The sequence below is a fragment of the Pyrus communis genome, chromosome 1 (assembly GCF_041283825.1).
Source record: "Pyrus communis isolate YQ-2024b chromosome 1, ASM4128382v1, whole genome shotgun sequence".
NCBI lineage: Eukaryota > Viridiplantae > Streptophyta > Magnoliopsida > Rosales > Rosaceae > Pyrus > Pyrus communis.
The window spans coordinates 11,370,426-11,386,738 of NC_142565.1; the positions used below are offsets into that span (position 1 = coordinate 11,370,426).

Below are 16,313 nucleotides of genomic sequence, written 5' to 3' on the forward strand. Positions count from 1 at the left end.
ATGGGACCGCGGCGATCCACGAGGCTAAATGTGATCATAGGTGGAGCGGCACCACGGCTACGGGGCTCCACCATGGCAACCACCGCAGTGGCCACCACGACCACCACCCGTAGCGAGGTCTATGGCACCACCACCACGGCCTAAGTTGTGCCAGCTAAGCAAGCCCAAGCCGTGCCATCTAAGGCCCACAGCACCAAAACCACGACCCAAGCCATGTCACTCTAAGCCCAACGTGTTACCAAGCCGAGCTTTAGCCTCGCACCCATGTGCGCCATAAGCTGAGCAGCCCACTCCCATGGCCCAGCTTGCTTCTACCAAGCAGCCTGCTCTAGTCGCCCAGCTTACTCCTGTTGAGCAGTCCACTCCCGTGGCCCAACCTACTCCTATGGCCCAGTCTGCTCCCGTGGCCTTCCAAGCAACCAAAATCGATCCAAGATTAGTTCAACAATCCTGGCTCCAAATTTTCAGATCGATGATCAAACTGAGAGCATTTTCACCACATTTATCTACATATTTTACATTTTCTAACTCACATCTCGCACCCGGAGTCTACCACACTTCCATTGCTCAAGAAGACGCATTCCTTCCAAGCTATTCCAACCTAAATGGAGAACAACACTTGTCTCAAGTCATAGAGTCGACGAGCGCCCTCACACAACAAATGACCTTGGTGAACCAGCTCTTACAGCGCATCGAGATTCAACGTGCCCCAGACGAGGTGTCCCAAAGTAGGACAAGGGTAGACAAAGAACCTTTCCAGCAGCATCCCGGTAAGCAGCCACTCAACCAACCACGAACCGAGCGTTTAGGCAGTGTACACTCCCGATTGGGCCCAAGAGATAGCGTATACTCTAGTTTTAGCACGCAGAAGAACGTGCACTCTCGACTAGGCCCACGGACGAGCATACATTCATGATTGGGATCACACTCCGATAGTCAACATGAGCAACCTTCCACGCGAAGTGTTCATTCGCGGTTAAGCCCACTAGGAGCATCATTCATCTTACATCGGAGTAGGCAGCACGACGAACAGAGATAAGCAATCACTCAATCTGGCTCAAGCTCAACCGGTTGCCTTCAAAGAACTCACTGGCCTACAAGAAACGCACCACACGCACTGCATCTGCGGCATAGATGAGCCAAACATATGGAAGAATAGCCTAGACCAGCAAGTCACGGCTAGGGGCAGCCGAGAGCTTCACTACCCTAACAAAGGAAAATTCAGGAAGAAGTAGAAAGACTCTTGACCAAGGGATTGCGTAATTTTCAACGCAATGAGGCAGCTGACGAAGCACTACGACGGAACATGATCAACATAAGTAGGTCACCCTTCACGGATGAGATTGAGCAGGTAGAGCCTCCACATGAATTCAGCATACCACATTTCACATCTTTCAAAAGGGATGAAGACTCAAAGAGACAGTTAAAGCACTACCGAAGTGCAATGATCCTCTATCAAAACAATGACGATCTCATGTGCAAGATATTTGCCACCACTCTACAAGATGAGGCGCAAGATTGGTTTTACACCCTGCCGTCACAATCTATCTGGAGTTTTGACGAACTTTCTTTGGTTTTCACCAAAGAATATTCATCCTATCACTTGATCAAAAAGAAATCCGGCCATTTGTTCAAAGTGACTACGTGAAAAGGTTCAAAGCAGAGAAGGCAAGGATAGTCGGATGCAACGACTCGATAGCTAGAGCAGTCTTCCAAAAAGACTTCTAGCAGACCACCTACTGTTTGGAAAATTGATCATGAAAGAAAATCTAACTCTAATAGACTCTTTTGCTATGGCAGAGAAACATGCACTTTGGGACAAGGCTCGCCAATGCACATTCAAGGACTTGAAGAAGTACCCGACATCACCTCCCTACTATCCAAACAGGAAGCAGATGATGACTTATTCACATGTTTGACAGTATTTGAAGCAGTAATAAGCTCTACCATCATACGAAAAGAGCTAGGGGCCCGACTACCTGCATTCCACAATTCAAAAGCTCTCCTCGATGTTATCAGAAATTCAAAAGTTAACTTTGGCGATAGTTGTTGCAACCCAAAAGCTCAAGTTTTACCTTTAAACGCACGCAATCATCCTCATGACGCATTATTCCGCCCAATCCAGACGCGCAACGATAAAGGCGTAGACCTTGGCGGATGCAAAGTTTTCTGACGAACGCAACAACTCGGCCCAAAAAACATGCCAAGGGCAGACGAACACTGGAATGACATACTCGGAAGCAAGTTTTGTCCTTGTCACCCTAAAAGATTCTACATATGAGCAACATGTACCAGCAGTTGAGCACTACCTCATGCTACGCGTCACACATCTCTAGCTAACCATTGATCCATAATTGAGCTCTAAAATGGTCCAATACCGGCAGTTGAGCATCTTCTGCTACGTGTAACATGGTCCTAGCTCCACAACTCCCTACCATGCATTCACAGTGCAATAAAGCGACCCAACGACGCCCCAAAGGTAGCCGAGCACGCCCTAGTCGCGCCTACTCTACCCAATGGAGACTTCTAGCATTTGCATATTGACGGCTCATCCAACTACAAAGGTTCGAGAGTAAGCGTAGTCCTTGTCACCCTAGAAGATTCGATACCCGAACAAGTGATCACTCTAGGCTTTAAAGTACTCAACAACAAAACAGAGTACAAGACCCTACTAGTAGGCTTCCGAATGGCAAAAGACTTAACGGCAGACAACGCTCACGTGGATGCACTAGCCGGCTTAGGCTCTGCCCTCGACCACTAACTCAAACGTTTTATCTCAGATGAATATCTAGACAAGCCAAGCATAGAGGCGAAGCCAGCAGTCGATGTGTCACAGATTAGTACAACTCCAAACTGGTAAGATTCCTTTGTAGACTACCTGGTCAATGGCACATTCCTCACAAAAAGATTGGAGTCTAGGAAGCTCCAAATCAAGGCATCATGCTACTACATGTGGAACGACATTCTCATCCAAAAATCCTACACCAGACCACATCTCCGTTGTGTAGCGCATCTCGATGACATGAAGGTTCTAAGCTCAATCCACGAAGGCATTTGTGGAAATCACTCCGGAAGTCGATCCTTAGCACAGAAGGCTCTTAACACTGTCTACTATTAACCTACCATGCACCAAGATACTAAGGAGTTAGTACAAAAGTGCGACCGCTGCCAACGTTACAAGCCAATACCGGCACTGTCTGCCAGTGAGCTACACCTGCATATGAGTCCTTGGTCGTTCATGCAGTGGGCAATCAACCAGGTAGGACTTATACCCCCTCCTACTGGGGGCAGAGGCATGATGATCGTGGCAACCGACTACTTCACCAAATGGGTAAAAGCAAAGCCTAAGATGACCAAGACTAAAACAGATATAGAGCATTTCATATGGAGGAACATCATTTGCCGATTTGGCATCCCTTAGTCCATTGTCACAGACAACGGCCCACAATTCGTGGGCAAAGATATGGCGAAGTTCTTCCAAAAGTATGGCATTAAGCAGTACATGTCCACGCCGAGATATCCTCAAAGCAATAGGCGGGCTGAAGCATCCAACAAGATGATCCTCAACTGCCTCAAGAAATCCCTCACCAACAAGAAGGGAAAATGGCTAGACGAACTCCCTGAATGTCTATGGGCATATCGCACCACCAAAAGACGAGCAACCGATGAGATTCCTTTCTCTTTGGCATTTAGCTTAGAAGCAATCATTCATCCCAATGTCATCAAGCCAAGTATCATCGCTCTACTACCAAACATTAAGCAAAACAGTAAGGAGATGGCCACAAGCTTAGATCTGGCAGAGGAGAAGCACGAGTAGACCATCACCCACATTGCAGCCTACCAACAGCAGCGCCTTTCCAACTACAACAAAAAGGCCAAGATCCGGCAGTTCCAGCCCGAAGATCTATTCCTAAGAAAAACCTTCATCACTGTTTATAAAGAAGGCTCCAAAAAGATGAATCTCATATGGGAAGGTCTGTACAAGATCAGCAGAGTAGGCGGCAAGAGTAATTACACCCTTGCCACCATGAAACAACAAAAAGATCGAAAAGCAGTGAAGCGCCTACAATCTGAGGAAGTACCATGTGTGACCTCCCACTACATCAAAGCCTGAAGACTCAAGCAGCTCGATGGGCACCACCTCACAAGCTGAAGACTATCCAGTTATTATGCAATTCCTACCTTACAGCTAAGTTCTCATTCGTTTCACTCGTTTTTCAATAAGGAATTAAGAAGTAATCATAACTTGGCTCGGCTACATGCTTACAACAACTGATCACTCATGCACTTCAAAAGAAGACCGCGCCCTTCTTAGGGAATCATCGCAGGAATTGTGCCCCTCGAGAAACCAACCATGCTCTCCAGTGCGAAAGGGTAAACCAATTCCCTGACACCCACATGGGTCAGCTCACCAAGACGAGAGGATAAACTCTACACTCCGAATATCCAGACGTGGATGAGCCTGGCTGCCCTAGTATAACTAGATGCACGATGGCTTGCGCTGAAATTCCTAGAAGTAGCCACAATGATCTTTTTCAAGGCTTAGCTAACTGAAGGATTTTGGGTCTCTTGGCCTAATCTGTGGGGAATCGGGCCCTAGAGATGGAGGGGGCACATTACGCAGTACATCCGATAGACGACTGCCCTGGAACCTTAAAGCTACTACCAAATGCACTAAGGTAGCCTACGGTTTCCAGAAGATTGTCTACAGCTTATCCTTCAAGCAGTAAAGCCACACTAGACTTATACAACCATACATTTTTGTGAAAGGTTAAACAAGCTAGCGTGCATATACGAAGCTTTATCCACTATCGACATGCTACGTAGTCGATAAGCTTTACCTTTGCCAAGTGCGAAACAACTTACACCAAGTCCTAAAGTGTTGTGATACTTGCTACGCAACCTACGAAATTGGAGAAAGCCAAGGTTAACAGCCTAGTGGTTACGCGGGCTTGTCTGCTTCTATAAGTAAGGCATCCGGCTACCAACCCTATGGCTAACAACTTTGCAAAGTTCTACACCAACACCTACAGCTGCATAGGCTACGCATGCCTATCTACTTATAGAAAAGTAGCACGCATGCCACTGGTCTATAAAGTTTAAAGGTTAGGGCATGAACAAAAGAAGCGAATATAAAGAAAAGCGAAGGAATATGTTTATAAACAACTAGCAAAGGCCGAATGAGTTCAAGAAAAACAAGAGCTACAAGGAAAAACAAAGAAAATCCTAAAGGCTACCTAGAAGACTACACTTCAGTAGCTTGGACATCCCACGACTACTCGGTTGCCACACCTTCAGCAATCGCGACGCTTTTAACAGTGGCATCATCCAGCGCTTCACCCCCGGCTGCCCTAGCCTGGGCATTAACTTCTTTAACTAATTCACCAATGGAAGCCTCAAAAGTAAAAGCAAGCAAGTCTTCCGGAGAAATAGAGAAAGTCTCGAAACCTCGAGCCAATCCTTCTCACCCTTCAGCTGCTCATTCTCCTCGAGCAGACTAACACGGATGCGCTGCAGCACATCCACTTCATTCTTCAGACTTTCGTTGATCTTCAGTACACCTTAAAGTTCCAACACTTGGGGTTCAAGCCTATCGACAATTCTCTTGAAGTGGATCACTTGATTATAAGCAGCAATCAACTCTTAATCATTTGCATAAGCAGCGAAACGAAGCTTAGAAACTGCAAACTCAAGATCTTGTATCTAAGGTATGTAACATCCAATCTCCTTCTCTGCACTTTCATACTGAACTTGGATCGCGTGAAGCCTAGTATTTAAGTCAACGATCTCTTGGCGAACGGTCTTAAGCTGTAGAGAAGTAAGGGCAGAAATATTAGACCCCTGCAAAGCAACGAGCTTAGAATCCAACCTCTTGATCTCCTCAGCCGAGGAATAAGCTTCAACTACTATAGTCTTCACCACCTCATTGGCAGCTTTGCTATATATGTATCATAGCAAGCAGAGCAATCCTTTTATATTGGGTCGTATGCTTCACAAAGGAACTTGGGCAAACAAACCTTTTTAACGCCATCAACAAACTTGGCACAAACATCTATGTCTTCAAGCAGATCTAGTTTTAAGAGTACACATATCTCAGCAGCCTCCCCAGAAGTAGACTTAGTATATTTCTCACAGCTGCCCATGCGAGCATTCTCCTCCTTCCTAGCAGGCGAATCAGTCTCAGGAGCAGAGAGAATGAGCCTTAGCGCCACTTTAACAGCAGAGTTTACCTTATTGCTCTTCATAATAGCAAGTCTTTCTGAATGAGAACCGGACTTAGCTCCCAACGGACGTCGTGGCACAGACTTCGGCACTAGGGGCATGACAATACCTCTACACTAAGCAATACTATCAGCAATCGAATTAGCCTTCTTGATATAGCAGGTGCCACAAGCTTAGATCTAGCAGCCTTATTTTTCTTCCCATTGGAAGAAGTCATGTCAATCACAGACCTCTCAACAGCAGGTGAACCTTCACAAGCAACAGAGGAAATCTTTGGTTTTTTCTTAACCAGCATCTCTTGAATAGACGAGGAAGATTTCTTCTTTCCACCTTTATTCACAATAGGCTCCACGACAGCGATCATACAAGCCAAAGTATCCGCCTTGATTTTTTTACCTTCTCTCTTAGGAACAACTCACATTTCTCCCAGCGAAGAGAACTAAGTAGCCAACGTTATTCACGGTACTCAGCAAGGGAACTCAACCCATAGGCTTTTTCCTCATTTTTTTCTCCCAGACCAACAGGCAGAAAGCATGCATACCCAACATTTTAGCAGCCTATGAGGCCCTCGACCTCCTCATCTCTCTCAATTGCCAGACTAGCCCCCGTCAAGTCCAAGAGCCCAAAGGACATAAGCCATGCGACTCGCCTCGCACTATGCCCCAGCGCCTTAATCCGTGGCCTCAGTCGCGCAAGCTGCCCTTGGCTCTAGCCAATTTGAGTAGCGTAAGTAATGGTCCCTGCCACAACACCTCCTGGCCCCTGCCAGCCGACGTGCCGCACCACCCTGACGGCTGCCCCATGACAGCACTATCCAAAAAGAAGACAAGGAAAATTAATTTTTCTTACCTCGATGCAGCGCGGAGAAGACAAAGAAAGCAACGAAAGACGATCTTTTGCATGGGCAAAATGTAGAAGATTGCTAGAAGAGGGGGGAACAAATATCCTTTAAGCTATCTCTCTCTTGTAGGGTAGAATAAATCGCTCTCCAAAATTGATTTAATAACCCACTTAAGGTGGACTTAAATAGGCTTTGAGAGAAATTTATTTCCCTTTTCTAGAATGATTGAATTTCCTATTAAAGAGGGAATCTACATCAAAATAAGAAGCAGTCCTAAGTTTCCTAAAGTATGAAGATCTCTAAACATGCTGCCCTTTCCTGCGAGCAGCCCAACAAGTGTGGGGGAATTTGTGGAGCCAAAAATAATCACAAGGCGACACGTGGATTTTTGGATATAAGAAGACAAAAATACCTTTGAGGCATACCGGGATTCCTACGCACGAGCAGCGGGCAATCATCCCTCAACAAAGTCAAAAGTGTCCAAAATAGGTAACAATTCAAAATTTATTTCATCCATCCTCATCCAATATTCTCCACAAGGTAACTCCCAAAATCTTTCCTTTTTATTATATTGATTAGTTAATCAATTAGGTAATTATTCTATTAATTAGCTAATTGATTAGGTAATTATTCCATAACTCCCAAATTAACATAAATCAAGAATCTAGCCCACAAACAAGGCTAGGTGGCCGGTCCTCTCTCACCCTAGGAGGCCGGCCACTCTCCTATTTAAACCTCATTATTTTCCTCAAAGTTCACTTCCAATTCTCTTGCTAAAATTCTCTAAATTCTTCAAACACTTTTCCCTCAAAATTCTAACTTTGGCATCGGAGGTTCTTCGGCCAATTCCCCCCCTCCCCTAATTTATCGTGGGCGCACGAGGCTCTTGGCCTTGACCAAATGTGTTATTTATTTTGCAGGTGCAATTTTGTCCAAGAACAAGGAGGAAGAAATTTGCATCCACAACTATCATTTATGAATGATTGTTGAAACTACAAAATTATAATTTACAATTGCAAAACATTGTGTATTGTAAACTGAGATGTTAAATATTATTGTGGAGCAATATTGCAATACACAATGACCAATGTAAAGTACTGCAATACAAAATTATACTAAGAATTAGATTTCTAAGACTTCGATTATGGGTCAACATTCACGGCGAAGAAATGTCTTCATGTTCCCATCACAACCCTCTCCATCTAAGTGTTATAATCAATTCATGAAGGCTATTAAGAACGCATTAATTAAGGAAAAATGATTGCAATGTGCATAAGGGCTGTTATTTTCAAGATTTTGTCCATCAAGCCTAATTTAGAAGAAAAAAAAAATTAAACAAAATAATAGGAAATAAATAAAACAAAATAAAATAAATACCAGACAAATCATCATCTCGTTTTTTGTCCCAGAAAATCAGTACATTAGCATTCCCTACAAAATCTCAAAATCAGAAAACCAGTATATTAACATCGTACCACACCCTAATTTTCCAGTCAAAGGAAAATTAATACAACCTCTGTAAAACATAATCAGAAAATATGAAAATCAGAAGAAAAAAAAAATTACAGACAATAAATATGAAAAAAAGTAGATAGTAATTAATAAACGAATTCGTAAAATTACAAAAGACATTTGAGATAGGGAATTTGAATAAATAATTCAAATAAAATGAAGAAAAGTAAAATCCAAAAATTTGAAGCAAATGTTTACATGCAATAGATCTAGAAGCTACCTGATGTGATAAGAAATCGATTGAGATCAACCTCGAGGCCAGAGGTTGCCAGAATCGTCGAAATCATTGTCGTCCGCCATTGTGACCTAGTAGTCACGGAGGTTAGAACGGGTGGGAATTAAACTTTTGGATTATATTCACCGTCTAACAACTTAACTTACGCAATTAAGAAAATACATATGTTGAATTAAACTTTTGGATTATATTCGTACAATGTACAATGGTGCAGTCATATTCACCGTCTAACAACTTAACTTACACAATTATCAAGTAAAAGTCACCAATTGGATTTCTAAGAACTAGTTATAGATAGTCAACATGGTTTTGAACAAACATGCTTCTTTTTCTATAAGAATTTATACTTTTTTTCTATAAAGTGGAAACCATATAAATGTCATATAATGAACTTTAAACAAGAAAAGTGTTTCAGGCTTTATACAATTCAGCCTTCGAAAATGTGAAAAGAAAACGTTGGATTCATATTGTTTTTTTTTTCAAAGACAATTTGGCGTTTATGCTGTAAATATGTGAATCATAATTGTTGATTATGTGCATGTAGTTATGTCTACATGTGCGGCCATCTTTATTATGTAGCAACATCGCTTACATGCTTGTATGGCTACAAGTTATCATTAGTTGGATTTGCCTAATCCTTCTAATTTCGTTTTTTTTTTTTTTTTTTTTTTTTTTCGTTTTGGTAAAATATCTCTAATAAAAAATGATTTACACAGAAGAAATGAGTAGCTCTGGAAAATACCCGCAAATATGTTGATCTTATTCCCCTCTTACCTTTTTCGTTACTATTCCGATCTTACCCTCATAAAAAAATAAAAAAAAATAAAAAAATAAAAACATGCCTAACCACCCATCGTATTCACCAACATTTAATTCTTCTAATATATCTTTATTTTTATTTATAAAAAGATCTCTAAAAATGATTTACACATAAAAAAGAGGTAACTTGAACATTTATTGTTAATCTTATAATAGTGGTATCATGTTGGGATTTTAAAGATAGCCGAACTAGAATATCGGTTTTGCTTCTTTTGAAGACAACTACAAAGGACAATTGTGAAAAATACATGCAAGCATTTGAATCTCACTTTATCACAAGTAATCCTCCTCATAGAGCCCCTCGAGCTTAAATGTGAGCATCTTGTCCCTATATTCGGGAAAAAAAAAAAAAAAAAAAAAGATTCAATGGTAGCTCTATTTTGACTCATTATAGTAAAAATTATTGACATATTATTTTCCTCTCAAAGAGGTCTCTCATTTATGATTGTGTTTGTATGAATTACTCGCTTGCAAGTTTATGATTGAGCAACATGGTTATAACAGGCCTATAGCTGTGTTATGAATGATATCCCTTGAAAAAATTCTGGTTGGTGATGAGAATCACGCATCTAATAACCCCTAACCATATCTGATCACAAAAATCCGAATATGTGAAGAGCAGGGAGTGTAAAAAATAAATATAAAAACATAAATATGTATTTGCACCTAAGATGTGAAGAGTAAGGGATGTATGTACAAAATATAGGGTGTATGTAAAAAATGTGGGGTGTATATGGAGAGTGGAGGTGTGAGGGTAGTACAAGAAAGTATGTGAGGGTGGATTAAGATAAATTTTAATTAAAAAAAAAAAAAGTAAAATGGGAGTGTGTTAAGTTTGTGAGGTGGAAATTCAATAATTGTGGTGTGCTAATAAAACAAGCTTTTTCTATTTTAAATATTTTGAAGATTAATATTGAAATTTTAAAGGTAAATATGGGTTTAACCATGTGGGGGCAGGATGTGCATAAGGGGTTAAACCACCCAAAGAGGATTTTATATTTTGTAGTATTTTTGAGTTATTGTTCAAGTAAAGGTAATCTCAACGGTATTTGAAATCAGCTCTTTCAACCATTATAATTTTTCAAAATAAAACAAAACATTGACATATTATTTTTCTTGCAAATAGATTCCTCATTTAAAATTCTATCATTATGTGTCATTGACAATTGTTATTAGAACTGTAACAATTGTAAATATGGTATGATACACTTTGCCCATAACTTTGTACAATATGTGCAAGTGACACACAATTTACACTAGAGAAATAAACTCATATTAAAATGAATATATTTTTATAAAAGTGGAGGCATTTTCTTGTTAATAGGGTAATTTTACTAGGATTAACAACCAAATGAATGAAAAAGTATGGTTGTAAGATCCTACATCGCCCAGGGGTGAGGATCCTGTAAGCTTTATATATATTCTCATCTCTACCTAGCACGAGGCCTTTTGGGAGCTCATTGGCTTCGGGTTCCATCGGAACTCCGAAGTTAAGTGAGTTTGCATGAGAGCAATCCCAGGATGGGTGACCCACTGGGAAGTTCTCGCGTGAGTTCCCAGAAACAAAACCATGAGGGCGTGGTCGGGGCTCAAAGCGTACAATATCGTGCTACAATGGAGTCGAGCCCGGGAAGTGGTGGGGGCCCGGGCCAAAATGTGACAATTTGATATCAGAGCCAATCCTTGGCCGGAAGTGTGCCGACGAGGACATCGAGCCCTTAAGGGGGGTGGATTGTAAGATCCCACATCGCCCAAGGGTGAGGATCCTGTAAGCCTTATATGTATATTCCCATCTCCACCTAGCACGAGTCCTTTTGGGAGCTCATTGGCTTCAGGTTCCATCGGAACTCCAAAGTTAAGCAAGTTTGCGCGAGAGCAATCCCAGGATGGGTGATCCACTGGGAAGTTCTCGCGTGAGTTCCCAGAAGCAAAACCATGAGGACATGGTTGTGGCAAATGCGGTTTTTATAATTTTAAAATGTGAAATTTTGAAAATGCCCTTCAAGGCAAATGCATTGACTTTTGTTGACCGCTTTGTCGAGTCACGTGAAATCCATTTTCTTGGTGTATCCTCATAGTACTTGCCGCTATGAGAGCGTGAGCAAAAATGGAACGTAATTTGGAGTTATAACGAATGAGTTATTAACAAACGAAGTCGGGGACAAAATAGTAAATTGATTAATTGCTAGAAGGTTCCAGATTTTTGGAGCAAAATCTGGAAAGCCACGTGTATGGCCCAGATTGAGTAAAAGAAGAAATAAACGGTTGGGAGAAGAGATAAAGGAGAGAAAGAAGGGGTGGGACGCCCATTTAGAAGAAGAGAGAGAAAAGGGTGACCAATGGGAAATGAGAGAAATGAGAGAATGAGAGAATGAGAAGAACCCATCGAGTTCCCCTTAACCCGTACCCGACCCAGCAACATCTATGTTTTCCGATGCCATTCAGGCAATTTTTCTGATGAATCACATCCTACCACCACTACCAAACATCTACCCGACCTCCCCTCGTTCATTTCCACCCAAAATCTACCTAGATTGACCTTGTTTTGAGGAAGAACGGAACCTGTGGGTTCCAAAGGTGTCACGGCGGAGATCCGCCCATCGTAAAAGCATCGTCGACCATTACCACCATCAAACCACTCACCTTGAACCCAGGAACAAAGCCCAAACAAGTTTGGGGGCATCAAAGTTCGAATCGAGGTCGAATCAAATCACCTTTATGGGGTTTCCAGTGCTTTGAGGACGATTTAGGGCATTTCCCGGCCAAATTGGACTTAGCCACAGGTATAAAACTTGCTCTACTCACTGAGGTCTTCATTTCTTTGAAGTTTGAGAAATTTTAGAAATAGTTGATTTTTCTGACGAGTCGGGACGGCCGACCGCTGTATACGGCAGAGCATGGGCCGAGGCATCCCCTGACTTTCCTAGGCTAAATTTGATTCTACAATTTTTTATGTGAAGTCCAATTGATGAATTTCCGTTGCTTGAACATAGTTCCATTAAGGTCCGCCACTTGATTATTATAGTAATCGACGATCCAACAGTTGAATCGTCACCAAACTTCAATACGTTATAGTATGTAACTTATGAGGATCATAGGAACTCACGGATCGGGAATCTGATATACGGATCTTCCCGAATTGGATTTGTTAGTTCATAAAATGAAACATTAACCGCCACTTGAATTTGCAATTGGCGGAGATCTAACCGTTGGATCGTAATAAAACTTTAGTATGTTGTTTTAGAAGCATAATGTGGATCTATGGAAGTTACGGATCGGAAATATGTGATGCGGATCTTCCGGATCGAGTTACGTAGGGTTGTGGACTCTACCGTCGATCTTTAACTGACGACTGACTTTTGGTCAATGGGTCTCAAATCATTTTAGAACATCCTTGGGGATGGTTTTATGTAAGTTACGTATTCTATAGATAAGAATTCTGAGTTGTGAATTGATATTTGTTCTAGGCGACGATCGTTCGTGATGCCTTGATATTCGTGCTGGGGAGTTATAGCGCGGACCTCAGGTGAGTAGGCATTTGTTTTCTCTATGTGTGTGTGTGTGTGTGTGTGTGTGTGTGTATGCGCTTTACGATTTCCAGAAAACATTTTTAAATGAATTTATGCCTTGTATGCCATGTATATACCGCTTATTACTATATTGTTGCATTAGTATGAACTATGAATTATAATATTTGATGTTGCGAAGGCTCAGGTAAGCTTCTGGTGAGTTAGCATGTGATTGGTCTTATTGCATTGCATATTGCTATGCATTTATAACTTATTATGCTACACCCCGGTGTTAGTGTTCCTGCCCGAGGCCAAGGCACAACCTTCACGTGATTGTTCACCTCACGCACCGTACGCTCATCTTGGATCCATGTTTTGGTGCTAACCTGTCGTACATACCACAATAGGCGGTTCCGACTCATAGGTGACCTGCGATCTATCGCACAACTTTCACGTGATCGTAGCACTTGAGCGTACTTATTTACACCCAACCTGTCTTACAGGTCACATTAGGTGACTCCGACTCATGTGCAGATATATGTTGATGAGCTATAGGTCTAGTCGTACAAGTCACATTAGGTGATTCCAACTGGCATACTATTTTATATTGGTTTCACACCTGGCTTACATTTATTATTACTGAGATATTATGACATGGCATACTTCAGGTTTCGCTGCTCTTGTGCATCAGTTTTCATACCTACATAATAGTATTTTCTGGAAACTATATAGGTTTTATGGCGAAGGGTTATAACATTTTCAAAAGGTTTTTATTAAAACTTTATTTTCAGGCCCACTCACCCTTGTTTTTCGCCCCTCCAGGTGTTAGTAGCAAAGTTTTCGTACCGACGAGGATTATTGGCAAATCATGGGGTAGATGATGATCATCGATGGTATAATTCTCACCATATTTTACTGTACTGTACTTATGCTCTGTCATTACGTGTGAATTTGGTTCATTCCCGCTCACAACATACTCTTGTATTTAGGCACTTTTAGGTTTAAATTTATTCACATTTTTCATATCATTACACTTTATAGTTTCGTCACCTTTCAGGTGTCAGCTAACATAGCTCGATTTGGAGTCCTAGTGGACATTTCGGATCAAGGTGTGTCAGCTTGGGAGGGCTAGGCAGCCTCGATTGTCTTTGGGCGGTTTTGCAACTTAAAAAAAAAAAAAAAAAAAAAAAAAAAAAAAACGCTGCAAAGACTATGCATCTCTGCCTTCTTGCTGTGATTTCGTTGTGTCCTTGCGTCTTGTCCCCTCTTTGCATGCGTAAAAGAGAAGTCAGCATAGAACATTTGACGAGAGAGAGCTCCGTAAAATTGCAATTAGCAAAGGAGAAGAATAAGACGGCGCATAGGTTATGTTGTTAGCTAGGGTTAGAATTTTAGGTGGCTGATATTGCTTTTAAAATTAGAGAATAAAATATATTTTATTTATTTAATGTGAAAACAAGGCCCAAGCCTTTTTGAAATGAAAAATGTGGCCCAACGATTAAAACATATAGATTTAGAAAAAACGTTACAAAACCAAGAGAAAGAACCCCATAATTTTACATATATACTCATATTTTATAATATATATATATATATATATATATATAATAGATTAACCTATATGTCATTTTATTTTGCAATTTATGTATCTCAATACAATTATGTATTTTTTAAGTATAAAGAGACACTTATTTATATGATTTTACTTAAATCTGCCTAGTTTGCCTAGGCGCCGGCCTAGCCGCCTAGGCGTTAGGCCCCAACCCGCCGCCCAACTAGCACCTAGCGTCTTTTAGAACCTTGGTCTTGAAAAGATAAACTATTTGTTTATTGATGCTTAAAATTCACTATAATGGTCGTTTGTTAACGTACGTACTTTAATAATTTCATTTTTTTATACAAAACGTCTCAGTAGGAAAAATATGCATTTTCTAAATACCAACCTATTTTTTGTTTAGTATATATGCAACACGTACATACGAATGGTTAAATTTTCACCATAGACTTTGAATTTCCACTTATTTTAGTATTATCCACCATAAAATAAATTAACCATAATAATCTTGCATAACAAATTCAAATTTAAAGAGGGATGGTAATGCTAGCAAAATTAAGGTCTCAAGTTTTCCTTGACTGTTCTGTGAGTGTGTGTGTTTTTTTTTTCTTGGCCCAGTTCTTATCCCATATCATTAATACGGTTTCTTGTTTGATTTTGTTAGCTTCCTCGTTGGAGAAGGAATTGTATTGGACAATTCCATTGCCACCATGGCACCCCGTTCCAATAAAACAATGACACGTGTAAAGTTTTCAACACGTAACATTATATTATTAAATTAAGACACCAAGTGGTTGTGAACCTGTTCCACATAAGTTTATGTCCTCTTACTAGGTCTTGTGTATGGTGTATACATAAGGGGGGCGCTTGTTTGCCCTCACTAAGTTGGACTGGATTGGACTGGACTAGCTATTAGTCCAATACTGTGTTTGTTCCATGCTGGGACTAACATTAATGAGACTAAAGGGGACTAGCATGGACAAAACCCTTCACTAAGAGGTCTTAGCGAGACCCCCCAATAACCATGGGACTAGCTAAGACTATCCTCTCTTTCTCGTCCTCGTCATGCTCAACGACCACTCCCGACAGACTCCTCGTCATCTCCGGTCACCTAGATCAATCATTAACTTTCCGACTCTCTTTCAGATCCATTTCACAACCAACTTTCATATAAAATATACCAAATTGAAGCTGGGAGTGACAAGATTACGATTTTACCTCAATCGAGGCTAAAATGTGGTCGAATGTGGCCGGAAAATGGCCTGGAAGTCTCAGCCTATTTGGGCTTCTTCAAATCCATGACAGATTCGAGCATTCAAAGCTAAGATCTCGGTCTAGGGATGGTGATGAATTTTTTGGCGGTGCTAACTTCATCCAATTTAACGAGGGTAGGCCAGAAAACACACCGGGAAACCTGCAACTCGTCGGGAAAATTGAAGCCGTGAGGTTCCGTTCGAACAACGCATAGCTAGAGAGGGAGGGAGGACAGAGAAATAGAGACTGGAATCAATAAGGAGTTTGACCAGGAATGAGAAAGAGACATGAATTGAGAGGTCTAAGAGGAAAAAAAGAGGGAGAGGGTGGGACGATGAGAGAAGAGGAAAAGAGTGGGATGGAAAT

At 41.2% G+C, this 16,313-nt stretch overlaps 1 long non-coding RNA gene and 1 pseudogene across 1 annotated transcript; one reads left to right on the plus strand and one right to left on the minus strand.

The window, feature by feature from the left end:
- LOC148699157 (uncharacterized) lies at positions 1 to 1,919 on the plus strand (annotated as a pseudogene).
- A 6,087-nt stretch (positions 1,920 to 8,006) lies between these two features.
- On the minus strand, positions 8,007 to 8,913 carry LOC148699158 (uncharacterized). The gene is made up of 2 exons (XR_015954250.1): positions 8,796 to 8,913; positions 8,007 to 8,494 (listed from the first exon to the last, which is right to left on the minus strand). It is a non-coding gene; the product is annotated as an uncharacterized LOC148699158 (long non-coding RNA).
- Between the last annotated feature and the right edge of the window lie 7,400 nt (positions 8,914 to 16,313).